The sequence below is a fragment of the Pseudopodoces humilis genome, chromosome 6 (genome assembly GCF_049639895.1).
Source record: "Pseudopodoces humilis isolate 2021_Gansu_Grassland_sample_001 chromosome 6, ASM4963989v1, whole genome shotgun sequence".
Lineage (NCBI taxonomy): Eukaryota > Metazoa > Chordata > Aves > Passeriformes > Paridae > Pseudopodoces > Pseudopodoces humilis.
Genome location: NC_142205.1, coordinates 30,672,242 through 30,688,814, shown reverse-complemented (window position 1 = coordinate 30,688,814; position 16,573 = coordinate 30,672,242). Strand labels below are relative to the sequence as shown.

The 16,573-nt window shown below is 42.0% G+C and overlaps 1 protein-coding gene across 5 annotated transcripts in view; it reads right to left on the bottom strand.

The window, feature by feature from the left end:
- FAT1 (FAT atypical cadherin 1) overlaps positions 1 to 3,419 on the bottom strand; it is a 104,764-nt gene extending 101,345 nt beyond the window's left edge. For 3 of the 5 annotated variants that reach the window (XM_088056244.1, XM_014261033.2, XM_088056248.1), the window contains exon 1: positions 1,333 to 1,440. The gene's annotated coding sequence lies outside the window, so the exon portion shown is untranslated. Of the gene's footprint in view, positions 1 to 1,260; positions 1,277 to 1,332; positions 1,441 to 3,260 lie in introns of those variants that run through there. The other 2 variants (XM_088056245.1, XM_088056247.1) reach the window with 2 other exon arrangements.
- Positions 3,420 to 16,573: the final 13,154 nt, after the last annotated feature.

Below are 16,573 nucleotides of genomic sequence, written 5' to 3'. Positions count from 1 at the left end.
GTGCAAGAGTTCGATTGAAATTTAGCATGGCACCCTAAAATTTGTAATAACAAAAATAGTTATACTGATTCTGAATTCAGTTTTAAACTTAAAAAAAAAAAAAAAAAGGAAATCTTCGAGAGTTTAAAGCCATCTTACACTTGTTTACTTGAACTGATAGCAGAGTTAACGTAGCCATAGAAAGTTCTTTAGCACGCTTAATTAAAAAAAAAACAAAACAAAAAAAAACCACAAAACCAAAACCATCCTTCCTCTGGGATGACTACTAAAGCTCGCCTTTCAGTCTTCTAAAAGAAATTTTAGGATATCACGGTGAACAAAACAAAAACTTGGAAAATAGTTCACAGCATGCAAGTAAGATATTTACTCGCTAAATAGTTGCATTATTTCCACACGGTTAGAAAAGCAATTGGGAAATACACATCTATTAGACAACGTTCTTTTCTTTCACAGACAGTAGAGGTTGGTAAAAGAATACAGGTAGTATTTCCTATGCCACTCCCTAGGAACAACTTGTCTCCAAGTACTTAAACCGCAAGAAAACCTGCTGCTAGAAGGCAGCATTTCTTTAACTTAGTAATGCGTTTCCGAAAAAAAAAAAAGTTTACAACAGAGGGATACTATCAGCGGTAACACACGAGCGAGATTAAAAAGTGCAGCATCTTTCAAACATAACTTTGTTCTGCTTCAACTGCCCTAAAGAAGAATAAAAGCAGCAGCAGAAGCCGACTGATGAGTCCAGCCGGGCTCTTCCGGGGAGCCGCTGCCAAACGTCGGGTCCTGGCGGACGCTGCCCTTTACCTTTCGGAGCAATCCGGGGAGGAACGCAACGAGGGACGCGGTGTGGAAGTGCGAACAAAGGAAGAAATTCATCCTAAGGTACTTCTCACCCGCCGCGAACCGCCCCTGCCGGCTCACCCGGGAATGAAGTTTGCAATGGCCCATCAGAGGCACTCAGACACCTTGCCTCAGGGAAAAGCACCATCGCCAGCTCTTTTCCCCTGCCCAACTCAGGCGGAACCTGCCCGCTCAAGTCCTGCTGGCTGTCCGGGAGCGCGGCCCCGGCTACAGCCGGCCGGGCCGCCGCCAGCCGCGGGGGGAACGGGGGGAACGGGGCCCCCGACGCGCGGGGACCAGGGGAGGGGGCGGCCGCCGCTCGCAGCCCGTCCCGCCGGGGCCCGCAGCACGAGGCGGCCGCTCGCCCAGCGACTCCGGGCTGCCTCGCCCCCGTCCCGGCCTCGCCTCGGAGCCTCAACTCACCAAGGGGTCCGCGCCGCCCGTCCTCCCCCCACCGCCAAACTTCTGCCAACTTTGGGCTGTCCCGGCGCTCACCTCTGTGCGGCTCGCTGCCTGCGGGGCGCGGGCGCGGGCCGGGGCCAGCCCCGGACAGTGCCTGCCGCGCCGCTCCCCCTTTCTTCCCCGGCCGGCAGCGCGCCTCGCCGGTGCCTCTCCGCCCCCTGCGGCCGCGGCGCCCCCCGCCGCCGGATTCCTCCGCGGCGCTGGACGGCCGCCCCTCCGGAACTCGTTTCTGCGGCGTTCGGCTGGAGCGGCGGCAGCTCCCGCACCCCTGCCCGGCCCCGCCGTGGAAGGACGAAACGCGGAACAGAACAGCGGGGGAAGGGCGAGCGACAGCCACAAGGTGTTCCTCCCGGTGGCCTGAGGCTGGGGGGATCCCTCACCTCCGCCGCGGTCACCCCGCTCCTGCACGACGGGAGCGGCAGGGAATCGGCTGCCGGTCCAGGAACGCGGGCGACTTGGCGTATGGCGAAGTTCTCCCCCAGAAAGGCTACTCAGAAACTTCGGAAAGATGCTGCCGGGGATGTCTTACGGGGATGGCAAGAAAGACCGCCAGAGCCAGCGGGAACACGCGGTCCTCTGCCGTCCGAGGAACATCGGGTGGCCGGGACAAGTCCCGCACCGGTGGCACCCAGGAGCGCACCAGTGGCGACCGCAGCGCCTCGGCGACCGCTCTCCTTCCCACAGGCGGCCGAGCTGCCGCCCCCGGACCGCGCCGGCGGGCTTGGGCTCACGCCTCCCCACCTCGGCCGGGCCGGGCTGGGCCGGGCTGGGCCGGGCTGGGCCGGGCTGGACCGGGCTGGGCTGGGCTGGGCTGGGCGAGCCGCCGCTTAACGGCCGGGCGGAGGAGGGAGGTCTCGGCAGAAGCCAAAAGCGACTGGCGTCTCCCGTGTTCCCCGGCACCGCTGTAAGGAACTGCGCCCTGCTCCGGCGTCGGGAAAAGCAGCGGCAGCGAGAGGGAGTGCGGAGCCGGGTATACAGCCGGGGAAGCGCAGCGGAGACCACCCTGCTGCCCGCGGAGGGGGTATGGGCTACCTCTCCGTACCCTCAAGCGGAAAAGCGCCCTGCCGGATCCAGGCTGAAGTGATCTGTCACTCTGTTTCCCTCCGTTAAAGAGTAATACTCCGAAATGGTCCTTGAAGGATTCCCCGCTCATTAATAAGTGATCACACATAATAACGATTAAATGTTTGCCTGGGGAATCCTGTCCCAGCGGGCTCACTACGAAGCCGGGTTGCAGGCAAGAGCCGCCAGCGGGGGCGCATTTACCACGCATTAGCCCCGCCACGTCTTTTATTAGCCACATAAATAAATACAGCCAGCGGCGGAGGGAGCCCCTCTTCAACCACAGCCCCACCCGCCCAGGTCAAAAGGAGCCAACGCCGCCAGGAAGCGCTGGCTCTCAGGGTCACCAGCCCGCAGCCGGGCGGCTCCGCCCCGTAGCGCCCGCGCCCCCTCCCCGGGGCTGGCCCTGCAGCCCCCGGGCCGGGCACCGGCTGCCCCGCGGTAGCGGCGGCGGCGCAGTTCCGCGGCGGCCGGGCAGGGGGCGCCGCGCCACAGCGCACGGGCGGCGGGCACTGCTCCCAGCCCCGGCTCCCAGCCCCGGCTCTTCCGAAGGGAGCACAACCGAGCCGGCAGCCCCGCGGCGACCAGCCCGGCTCCGGCTGCAGGGCTTCGGATCGGAAAACTTGAGCCTCGGTCTCCCCGTGAAGGGGGCGGTAAAGCTTGGGGTACCTTCAGCTCCAGGTACCCGCAGCTTTGCATGGAGTCGACGTGCAGTATATATACACGTATATATATATATATATATATAAACGTACACACTCTACACAGTTAAAAACCACGGGTTGAATCCAAGACCTTACTGTTTTCAGTAGCGCAACAAATTAGAGCACTAGAACTCTCGAGGGAATCATCCTTCTCAGCACCCTGCTGATAATAAACTCATTAAACAAAGAACTCACCAGACCAGCTGGACTCGGCACTCTTCTCACAAAGTCCGCTCCAGCTCAGTTCATCTCCGCACGCTTCCTCCCCCCGCTTTCTTTTTTGTCCTCGGGAGAAAGCGCGATCAATGCTCCGGTGCCCACACGCCTTTTAGAGCGTGAACCCCGCGGTGCCCCTTTCGCTCAGCGCGGCCCCGGCGCGCAGCCAGCGCGGCGCCCGGCCCCGCCGCCACAGCGCGGCATGTCGGCTCCGACCCATCCGCTCCTTCAAACTTGAACGAGGGGAGAAAGGAAAGAAAGACGGGGAGTGGGAGAAGAAGAAAAAAAAAAAAAAAAAAAAAAAAAAAGAAAAAGAAAAAAGAAGAAAGAAGAAGAAAGGCGAGAGGGAGGGAGAGATCCAACTTTCTTAAGACATGTCCAGGCAAAGAACGGGCAGAGTTGAGGAGTTACAGCAGCGGAGAGAGTGAGAGTGGAGACGCTGCGCCGGATCGCCGACTCCTTCCCTCCCTCTCTCCTTCCCCCGCCTCCCTCCCTCCCTCCTTCCCTCCCTCTCCCTCCGTTTTCTTTCGCACTCTGTCCGTCCCCCTCGGACCCTGCTCACGGCGGCACCACTCCCCCTCGCTGCTCTCGCCGCTGCAGTCGAGCGCGGCGGCGGGAGGGAGCAGCGCGGAGCTCTGCGCGCCTCCACGGCTCCGCGCGGGGTCTCCGGCGCAAACCGGGGCTGTTGCCGCCCTCCCTCCCTCCCTCCCTCCGCAGGTGAGGCGCCGTGCCCGGCTCGCCCCCGCCGCCCCGGCCTCCTTCCTCCGCAACTCTCCGTGGCCGCCGCCGCTTGGAGGCCCCGCTGGCTCCGCCGCCGCAACGCCGCTCGACTCGGCGGGACGGCGCTGCCCCCGCCGCACGCTGCGGGCTCCGCTGGCGGCTCCTTGCCGGCGGGGCACAGCTTAACCGGGAGCCTCCAAGTGGGCTGATACGGGAATCTCTCACTCTCTCCCAGCCACGTTAAGAACAGTCCTCTCCCTCTCCCTCTCCCTCTCCCTCTCCCTCTCCCTCTCCCTCTCCCTCTCCCTCTCCCTCTTCCTCTCCCTCTCCCTCTCCCTCTCCCTCTCCTCCCTTTTCCCTTTCCTTCTTTATCTTTTCTTCAAGAGAGGTGTATTTCTCATGGAACAGAAAAAAAAAAATGCAGAATGGCAGCTCATTCTCCAAAATAAGACATCACAAGCAAGCAAGATTTATTTATAATGTGGTTCTCCCTCATCGAAAGTCAGCCCCAACCAATTACTCTTCTTCGACAAAGTTCAGGAGACATTGCACTGCCTAGTGGCAGGGGTCAGCTGAAAGGAGCAGCCTTGGAAAATCCTGAATGGTGTTGTTTATAAAATTTTGGGAAAACTACAGAAAATGCTTTAAAAGTTATTTGCCTGAGAGACAAAGTGTAACAGTAAATTTGAAAAGCACTCTGAGATTCTCACAAGGTAAAATATTTTACTAAACAATTTATCCCTAAGGACCTTAAGTCATGGCCTTCCAAAAGTCAAATTGAATTCTGAAGACATTGGATCATTATTTCCTATAAGATACACCACTAAAATCTATCAGCCAAATGAGCTTGCAGGATTCTAGGATAGGAAGAGCAGATACAAACTGCAGTATATAAATATTAAGTATATTTCCAAATAGTTCACACATGCCATTTCTGTCTAGGAATGTTCACTTTGAGCAAACCTTTGGAAAGTTTAATGTCAAAATTCTCTGTCCTTATAGATTTCCACAACAGACACAGCTGACTGATTTATTTAGCATCTCATCTCCTTTCTAAAGACCCTAAATGGAATTATACTGGGTCCTTATCCAAGTGCCACTGGGCCAAATGACCTTTTCTTCTGTGAAAACTGCTTCAAAGTGAGTTGCATAAAATAAACTTAATTGAAAATAGCATTCCAGAAAAGGGCTAAAAGGGAAACACTTTAGGCCACTATAGCTAAGGGCTAGAAACAAATGTAAACCACACTTGTACTCCCTATAGTTGCAAATATTTCGTAATTTTGGAGCGTGAAATTTCCTACCTTTCAGATCCATTACCATATTGTGGTTGATTACTGAGTTAAGTAATGAAAGGTCAGGGCCACAGGTTGCTTAAACTTTTTTCTAAACTTTAATTCTTAATGCCTGGAGAAGTGGTAGAATTGCAATAACCTCCTGTAAGTTGGACAGGAACATCTCTGAAAGATAACAAAAATATTAGATTTGGATGATTTGGATGTCCTCCTGGACATGCTATGCTGACAGTAAGTATTTTAGAAAAAGAATAAAGGGATATGCCATGTTTCTCCAACAGTGGGTAATGGTGCAGATAAGGTGTTGGAAAGTGTATTCATAAGTCTGCTTCATATAGATAGGTTTACCTTCTAGCAGGTTTCTAACATCTTAAATATTGACAAAGCCATTTTGATACTTGCTAAATATTCCATTTCATTTTGTGTTTTCTCTGTCCTTTAAATTTTTTTCATGGAAATATTGTGCATATAAAACTGATATAATTATTGTTTAATTTCACTATAATGTGAAATACTATCTTTGTGATATGTTATCACAAAAAAAAAAATATATTCTATTTTGCTGACTTATAGGAAAGATACAAAACAGAATACTTGAAATCACACTTGGGTGTCTAGGGCACCATCCACATCGCAGAAAATCTTCCACTCTTATAACCATTGTAGCAAAATATGTTTGGTTCTCCCTGTCATCTATTAACATATGTCTGTCCTTATCAAATTGCCTCAGAGGAAACAAGTTTCAATAAAAATAATAATAATAATAATAAATAAACAGAAATATTTATCTGGACTCGACTGTTTTCTTTCAAGAGAAACATGAATCCCTCAACTTGGGAATTTCCCAAACACTGAAATAGGAATTATATTTCTACATAATCATAATCATAACCATTGCCATCTGCTAAGGTGTTATGTCACTAGCACTCTTCTCACTAATTTATCTCAAGACCTAGCCTCACAGATTTCAACTCTTGTTTGCTATATATTTAACGAAGAGGAGCTGGAAGTTAACTGAGATCGGAAGTAAATACCAAACTCAAGTGTCCTCCAGAGAAATTTTCCTGCTCCCAGCCCAAGGTGTATACTTGGGGAATGATATCTGAAGTACTTTTGACTGATTTCTCAGCTCCCATTTTGTTAAAGAGAGGATAATTTTAAATTGTTGCGACTTCAGCTCCATAAAACTTTGAAGCTCAAAACTGGCACTTTGAATTGCACTGGCTCAGAGATGGCAAAGGCAAGGATAACTCTCTCTTGGTCTCCGTGAGGAAAACAGGTTCCAATTGTTACACAAAGTGCAGCTTCAAAAAAAGCACTTTTGAGCACAATAGCAGCCTGTGACTTGGGGGCAATAACGGGGCCATAAACATGGATTGTCTGTGACAGAGGGCAAACACATCTTTTCAGTAAAGAGGTCGGACACAGTTTCCAGTGAGTTCTCTGTCAATTAAATATGAAGTGACCTGATTGGTTTTACAGTAAGAACTAAATTCTGCACAGTACAAATGGCCAGCACAAAACCCTGCATTTATAAATGAACTGAGTTTATACAGGGAGGAGGAGATTGTTTGGTAACAGTTCTGCCCTGGTTGCTCTCCTTTTCCTCATCTGGTCTTAGGAAGAACCCCCCAGGCCTCATTTAGTTGTAGTCTTTGGAAAGCAAAACAAAACAACTTCCCAAAACTTCGTAATTATCCTTTCCCTGGCCTGCAGTCAAGGGTATATACTCACTCCTTTACCACTCTACTTTGTTTCCTGTCTAGTAAATGCAGACCTGGGCAATAAAAACTAATTCTGTCTTTCTGGCTGTTCTTCTCTACTCTTTGAAAACTTGGGTTGAACTACAAATGTCCACTTCCCTCCCCTTTCCCCCATCTTCTGTTTACAGGGGGGAAAGGGGGGAAGTTCTATGAAATACACATTTGAGAGAGTGCTGACGTTTTATTACCTAAACCAAACTTTTTTAAAAACCCTGAAAATCCTTAGGATTACCTTAGCATACATCTCTTTATCTGACAGAATTTGAGCAAGGATATTTAACTTTTCATATTTTAATTATTTGTATTGACTTTCTTTTACCCTAGAGAATTATTACTGCATAAAATATCACTGACTATTTGATTAGGTATTCTTTCACGGTGCTATTCAAGACTTCCAAGGCAGCAATGTCAAAATAATAGTCATATATCAGCTTTGGTATAATGAAATGCTAAACAATCTCGGCTACTTGACAATCTACTGTGTGCCCTGTGAACCTGAAGGCGAGGCAACTCAATCATTACACCTAAAAGCTACAACTATTTGTGGATATGTGGTAAATACACACACATGCAGTAGTAAAGAAAACCTGGAGCAATGCTACAGAGGAAAAAAAATAAACTTAAAAGACAATTTTACGTTTCTGGGTTCTAGCTCTTCAGGTACTAGTAGGGTGAGGACATCCAAATATTCCAATAGTAATCTTCTGAGCCTTTAAATTGGCAGAGACAGCTGATCTGTTACAGAGTGATTTTTCATTTTTGTTCTTTCAGCAGCAGGAAGGAGAAAAATATTCTTTAAACAGAAGTGAGCGAGGCAGCCTCATATTTACATTTTGGTATTACAGATTAGCTCTGTGTATGTCAACTTTTGAGAAACATTTTAACATCACTTCAGAAACAAGTCACTTTTCCACATCACACTTTTCTTCACCAATCTACCTTCATAACTCATTTTAAAAATCACATAATGTAAATTTGTTTTTATATAATTTCTTCTACTCTATGGCATACTGGCAACTGGAACAGAACCATCTGCACCACTATGGACAGTACTGGTGTTTTGATTAAAGGTCTGGAGAGAATTTAGGATAATGGTTTGTGCTAGTTCATCCCAAACAAAAATGAACATCTCACTTATTTCAATATTCCCTGGAGTGGAAAGATGGTGGAGATCTGCAGGGATTTTCTTGTTGGGCTCAGCAAGGTAGGCTAAATCTGGTTCTCCATTAGAAGTTCTCCTCCTACTGAGTGGTGCTTGGGCTGCTCTATGGAGCTCAAATCCACCAAGCTCAAGGCAGAAATGCATCAGTTCATAGTCTCATGCCTACAACACAAGTAACTACTGAGTTTAGATTTAAATAATTATAGGAAATTAAAATGTTTGAAAATATCAGAAAAGGGCTAAGCTATAATTTTAAAATTGTTTTTTAAGCTATATAGGCTGGTATTTTTTATTTCATCAAGCACAGGGTTACCTCTAGAGTAAGGAAAGGGATTTTCAGACTCACCAGACCAGAGCTGACATGACTGGCACTTTCTAGGACAAAAAGAGATTAAAGAAATCTGCTCTCCACTAGATCTTAAACATCCTGTTTTCTTGAGCTGGTTCTTCATCTCTTTTAGAACTTTCAAAAACTTTCAAAACTAAAAAAAAAAAAAAATTGAAGTCCAAATAGTGCTTATATGACATAGTGCAAAAAATAGTAATAATTTGACTTCCTTGGTTTTGAGTAGTTGGAATGAGTTGTTCCAAATTCCATTAAAATCCAGAGCTGATGTGGGATCACAAAATTGAAGTTGTAAGAGCTCTGGTGACATTAGTATTATGTAGGATTGAATGAAGTAAAAGAAGGACTGCTGTGCAAGTGCTATGTTCTGTACTAAGGTACTGGTCCTTTTGATTCTAAAATTGGTCCTAAATCCTAAATTAGAGTTTGAAGAACTATGGAGAAAAGTAGAGGGACCAAGTAACTGTGGTACTCATAAATGTCTGAAATAAGCTTGGGCTCTGCATAAGCAATGAATTTACCTAATGTTCTTGGGTTGGCAGGATGGTTTTAATTTAGCACAGGACGATTATTGGTGGAATGTAGTACTCTGAATGCCTTTAAAATTCTTCTGGTTATAAGAAAAAAGAAAGGCATAGGTCTCTACTGAGACCAAGTCATCATGTCTCTTATTTTGGTCTTTGGTCCTTTTTAATAGACTAGGCCTAGACTTACAGCTTATAAATCTATAGCATTAAAATATATATCATATAAGTCTAGAACCCAATCGGCTTCAGTTTACTGTATGTCTCAAAGTGATTTTAATTGTGCTGGCACCTAGCATGTCATAAACTTCACTTTTATTTAAGACTAGATAGCTTATTTATCCAGATTTAATTAATCTTAGGTTTAGGCTTGGTCTACAATTTGCAAATCCAAGTAGTTAAAAACCCACATATCTTCAGAATTTTGAAAAGCTGACAGATAGAAAGGAAGCTGTTTACCATCATCACAAAGGCCCAATGTTTTTTCCATGATTTTTCTGCTACAGTTATTCTGGACATACAGCTAAGATCCTTTAGATTTCATGAAGATGAAGATTCCTGGCCTTTACTGGCTGTTTTAATCCCATTTTACTAATACTAGAATTCATTTCTGATCAAGCCTTGTGTACATGTATCCAGCTTCTTAGAGTTCAATCTATCTGAGAATATTACCTCATCCAGTGTAAGAGAGAACTCTCCTAACTGGACATTCCCATTCCACATGATACCTTATCTATGGTAAACTGAGTTGTCTTGTCCAGAAAGAGTGTATGTGTGGAAAAGCCCTTTCTTCCTTTTGCTTACATGGTGTTCTTCTCTATGTTATTAATCAAAATCCAACTTAAATAAATGAAAAGAATCTGAGTTCAGTGAAAGGCAATTGGATCTCGGAAGTGCCTGAATATTTAAGGAACAAAGAGAAGGTGCTCAGCATGACAAGTCCCCTTTCCTTTTTAGCTGCCTAGTTCAAGCACAGTGTCATAGCAAGGAGATGAGAGTCTCTGCTTAAAGGACAGCTTATCAACAGGATACACAGTTATCCATTGTGAGTCAAGGAAAGAATAATAGCTTCATGAGTATTAGGGGGCTGTTCTTTACTACTTGAAACTTTGCTTGTGCAGCTGAAATGAATCCAGCATGTGAAACGAGAACCTCTCCTTCAAGAGCACAGTGGGCAGAGGAAGAATCTTTTATGAACTCTTTTCATTTGTTTTCTGTCTTGCCTAGGCACCATTAAGTCAACTACTCTACTTTAAAAGCTAATAAAATCTACTATTCCTGTATTTGAAGATAATTTACTGTCCTTTTTTGGCAGCTCTGCATAAGAAAAAGGTCTTGGTCTATCCACTCTACCTGACTTGGCTTTCCATCACAATTCTTGTCATAGAGCAGTGTATTTTTTATTTTTATTTTTTTTTCTGGTATATGCAAAGGAATTGTCTCGCTAAAAAAATTTTCCAAATTAAAGGATTAATATGTATATTCTATATAAAAAATATCTATTTTCTCATATGCTCTGTAATACTGGATAGCACTTGACAACCTGTTTTTTTCTCTTACTTTTCAGCAGACATTAACCTTTAGTCTTTCTTCCACAATAAACAAAGAAAATATGATTTGCTGCCTTCTTTACTCTTTTTTTTCCCCCAAAAGTTCTGTATTTTAAATAGCTAAATCATTAAAAGCCTCACAGAATGTCCAAGATCAATATAATACATCATCTTCCATAATAAAGCTATGTCATATTTAAGTTCTAGTCTATACTATCTCTAGTACTCTATACCATCTTTAGTACTGTTATGACACATCAGATAGGTTATTACTATTTAAATTAGCCAAATAATGATCACCACAGAAGTGTTCATTTAGCCCAATATTGTATCACTTTGAATGCATGGAAAAATTCCCTCATATAAATGGGATCACATAAAGGGCAATGTCTGTTAAACAAAAGCATATATCAAAATAAGATCTAACTAAGAATCAATATCAATGTATCCCATTTTCACATTATAAACTTATATAAGTGTGTCAGTCACTAGAAATATAGTGTCCTTTGCTGTTTGTAATTGCCACATCATTGCTTACCTACAGCGAGTTATAGAGCATGCCTTCAGGCATGAATTGCCCTTAAAATAAAATGCTTCTGTACCCTTATTTTATATTGACAATCTTTATAAAGCTAGTGTCTTGGAAGCTGAAGCTGTGTAATAAAACTTGCATGCCACCTAACCACCTAAACACAACTCCTAAGCAGTTTCTTTAAGTTCAGAAAAAATTGACCTTGTTTTTGTTCAAAATACAGAAAAAGATATATCTGCCTAGAGGATATAATCTTATACAATCTTATATAGGGAGCAGAAAAAAAAAGTAGATTGGTGAGGTAGACTGGGTAGAGTTCAACAGATGAGTTTCATGAGAGAGAGGGAGAAGAAAATATTTTCGCTTTCAGAGAAGATACTGTGTGAGCCACAGAGCTGTCATTCAGTTGAGATGTTTGAACTTACCATTGTACCAGGGAAATTTTGCAGGTTTCCTGCAGATTTTTCAATCAGCCAATGTAGCTAGGTTTATTTGTACCTTGAAAGCAGATGTAACCAGTAATAAATTCTTGTCGTGATTCATTCATCTATATGCATCTTGCACAGATGGAATTTTTCAGACCTGTGGAAGCAACATTAGATATATTATTCAAGGCTGATGAGTCAAATACTCTACCAGACCTATCACAATATTCAAAATAAATCACAGTGCTACCATGCTGCCCAAAATCCGAAATAAAAAGTACTTCAACATGTATTCTATCCATTAGAAACTGATTAACTAATGATCATAAGAAAATATATTTCAGTTAATCAAGAGCAGTCTACCAAAGCAGGAAGGAAACAAACAAGGAAAATGATGACTTTAGATTTGTCATTTTCATGGCATTGTATCAAATAAAATGATTTTGAAGAAAACTCATACCTAAACCTGTTTTTCATTGATTGGCGTTGTATTTTCTCTCTTCCCCACTCCTCTTTCCATTTTAACAGGTTTTAAGGATATTTCTGCTAATGCTGTCTATCTCAACTTTTCTGTGTACTTATCATCTTAAAACTGTAATAGGAATCTGAGTACATGATGGAAGGCTGGCTTTGATGATAAGTACTTCTCTGCTCTCAAGCTATTGACTTTTCTTCCTGCTTAGTTTTCTCTCCTGCTACTGTTACCACTATAAGTGTCCAGGGATAGGGCACTCCATTGCACTTTCATTTGAACTTTTTCTGAAAATCTAACTGAGATCAGCAAAATATCTTACTGTTTCCTCAATATAAATAAGAGGCCTTTCTGTTTTGGAAGGTGTTGGTTTTGAAACTTCCTGCAAATGCACTGCATTCTGATTTTTTTTAGCATTTTTGTGCTGTAAAGCCCATCACTTCCATTTTTATATGTTATATTATTAGGACACTGTTCCAATAAAACAATTCTAAGGATTGCAAGTATTGAGCTAGAAACATTTTTACAGTAGCATTTTTAATTGGTGACACAAACAAATCATATAAAATAAAAGCAAAAATTTATCATCAACTGTACTTCCTGACAGGATTGAAATATATCAGGGAATCAAAAGCAGGTTAGTGATTATTTGTCATGAAATCACTACCACAATGATCTCATAGTCTTTTGCAAAATGAAAGTAAAATGCAGCTGGAAAAAGACTTGGTACTTTCACAGCAATGGAATAAGTTTGTTTATTCAGTAAGTATGTTTGTGCTGGCAGGAGATAAGTTTTTTGCTGAACTACTTGAAATATTCTGGCTATCTTCTTATTTCATTACTGGAGGCAGCAGGCAGAAACTACATTATATGAAACTGTATTGCTGCATGCAAGTCTTCTCATCTTGCATGATTTAAACAGTGAAATGCATTGTTAAACAGCTTAGTCTGTGTGGTGACAAGTACTGTACAACTATCTAACTGCATAAAATTTTTATTAAAATTTTGTTTTCTTCTGTCCTTCCATCTGATGAAAATGTTTTCAATCAGGCAGGCTCATTGAAAAAAGATTTTACATAATTAATTTTCAGTGGCTATAATAGAGCACTACTTGACAGTATTATGTTAACTATATTTGTAAAATGCGTTATGAAGATTTTGCACTTTTTTAATATTTGGCAACACTGATATCTCTCTTCAGTTTTGATTAAAATATTTTGCTAGAGTATCTTCACACACATTGGACTGTATTTCTAATTTTGTATTTATTCCAATTGTTCTAATTGCAAACATGACTGCACAGAAGAATAAAATCTCTGATCATGAGAGAGGTTTCTGAATTTTAATGAAATATCAAATATAGAAGTTAAATTTTCTGTATCTTCCCACTCATCATTCAGTAGTTTAGAGTTTAGTGGAAAAAAATAATTACAGAGTAAAAAGGCTGTCTGAGATGATGGATACTCCAAGGAGAGAGAATGGAATTTTCACAGCCAAGTCACTGGCTTGAGCGTGGCTCGTTTCAGTGGAGACTGAGTGTACTGACCTTTTGATAACTCATCACTGGCTGTAAGAAATTTGTTTGTGAATTAATCTAGTTTTGTGTAGATGTGTGTTTAGGATGCAAAATAAGGATTTTAAAATTCTTTAAAATTTCAGAAGATGAAAAGGGATGCTTCTAGAGACTTTATCATAAGACTAACATTTTGCTGAAAATGCAAGTAAGTGGGAAATAGCAATAGAGTGAAGCCTGTACTGCCATGCCTCTGGGTTGCTTTGGACATCAAGGACTTGAGTTTTTCAGACTTCACCGATTACTACAGACAATAATCCTTTCTTAAAGTTACTTGGTTGAATGTAAGGAGAAATTCTGTATCTATTGCTGGACAATACTCCTTCCATGAGAAAAATTCAGCTGCAGAATTGGACTCTAAATAAAATTCAAGATCAAAAAAATGTTTATCAAGGTCTAAAAACGTAGAAAAATCAATACTGTTTTTTTGATTAATGTAAATTCAGGAAAAATGTCACATACAAGCCCAAGGAAATTTTTTTCATTATTTATTTGTTCAGACAACATCTATTAAGTTTCCAGTAGTGAATTATTAAAACCAAAAAGAGTTAGCCAATGACTGAGCTTTATTTAACTTCCTTTTCTGTTTGGTTAAGATCTTGAAATATTTCTTTAAGCTGGTCTATGTAATATGGTCTAGTATAAGTGAGACCTCCTTAGTTTATTTATGTATGCAGTTCATTCTGTTATTAAAGAAATATTTTGTTTGGCTTCTTAATACCATGATGACCCCTTCACTAGTTAATATATATCCTGACACAACAGCAGAAAGACAGACACAAGTATGCTCCTCCTTGCATTCAGTTCAGTTCAAGTGTCAGGAATGATTTATTTTTTTTTTTAAGAAAACCAGGCCCTTGCTTTCTCTGCTTGTTTCCCCTCCACCCCAGAAATTGCATAAGGAATGTCTGTCTTTTGAAATAATTTTCATTGTGTTGTGCTGCATTGCATTTCCAGATGACAATATGAGAGTGTTTGTAAAAGCAACAATATATTACATAAAATTTGCAACTGGTCCTCATCCTAAAATCCTAAAAAGAGATCCTTCCATTATTTCCTCCATGTTTCTGTCATCAAGGTGAAGACATTACTTAAAGGAGAGGAACTGAGAGGAGGACAACATCAGTGAGGAAAGCTTTGCAACTAATTCCAGAATACAAATGGGTTTTGTTCATACCAGAGAACATGCAGGAAACAAGGAAAAGGATTCACTGCTGCCACTGTAACGCTCAGTGGCCTCATAGGAAAAGTAGCTATTGATAGGGATTAAATGGTTGGCCTGGGTGTGTCTATTGGTTTAAGAAATGGATTTGCTCTGTGTAAGCAGTTTTCCTTTAGCTCTTCCAACCACAACAGGGTTGATATATTTTGTGTGCTTTGACAAGATGTTTTTTTTGGATGTGACCAATCTGAACAAGAAGACCCTCAATTTCTTGAGAAGCCCAGTTCCCAGTGCATTATTTAATTCTCTCACATTACATTGTTTTTCCTAACTCTGTGGCCATGAAACACACTTCTTCATTGCTCCCTGAACCCAGATGGAACAACTATCTGAGCATGATATAAGACTCCTGAATGGTTTTAGGGAACATGTGGGATTGAAGGTGATCTGGGCAAGGAAAACTCACAATTTAGGTATTTTCTTTATCTGATTATAAATAGTAAGATTTAAGAATGGAAATTTTAAAATCCTTGGATAATTAGATCAAATAAATGCAGTTCAGTAGCATACAGTCTAATGCTATTGGCATTTTAGTTTCATTTCCTTTGCAGAAGAAAAGTAAAAAATGCAGCAAAGCTTCCCTTCTAGTAGAAGTCCTTTCAGCATGGAACTGTCCTACATCATTGATCCCTCTCCAAATCCAGTGCTAAGAGTCTATGTAACCACTGTCTTACATATCATGTAACCATTGTTTACTCCACAACTTCAATGTGTTTATTTTTGTAATAACACTTTGTGGTTAGAAAGTTTTAGAATATTCATTTTGTGAGGAAGAGAAACACAAATAAGACCTTTTATTAGCATGCCCAGGTCCTATATTACAATTACTTCAATGCCAAAATGTCACTGAACCCTATTGATATTCAAGCACCTAAGGGCCATATCCTAAATTATTAGTTGTGAAATACTGAGATACCAAAAATAACTCAGGAAAGTCAGAAGAACAATAATCAACTTTTATAGGAGACATCATTGGAACCAACTGCATGTTTCTATAATTTTTTATGTAAGAGTGAAGATGGTGAATGACTTCTAATAAAAACGTTTTCTCTCATGCTTTGGAAAAGCATACAACCATCATTTAGGAAAGTAATGTGCTATTGTAGTATAATAACATTGTTTATGTTTACGATGTTATGTTATGTTATGATGGTTTATGGTTTGGGGGCTGAAATCTTAAAGGGTGACATAATTCAAAAAAAGGAAAGAACAAAGCACAAAAATCAAACACTGATGCCTTCTCAGCATCCCTGCCTCAAGATATGGCTACTCAAGACTTACTTTGTATGAATCCCTAGGGAATATTTTAGATTCCATGAAAATTTTCTGAAAGTAAGAACTTAAAAAAAACTTGCAGTCTAGCAGGTTGATAAAGCTTGGCTTTACTATAAAAGACCTTGAAGAGATCTAGCAGATTAAGTGTTCTTAACACAAATATATGTAATAAATAAACAGGCAATATCAGCAAGTGTGATTTCCTATGTGTTGCTTTCTAGCATACTCTTATCTAAGATATCAGGAGTTGTTGTCCAAAGGTACCATAGCAAGATAAGCATTTACCTTGTTCAAAAGGTTAATGCAAATGGCGAGTTCAGATGCCCCTGAACTCATCCATACACAAATTTAAATTGTATTCTACTGTCAACATACTTACAGATCGCAGGGATAATGTTAAAAGTACTAGACTGAAATTAATCAGTGGTTCTTG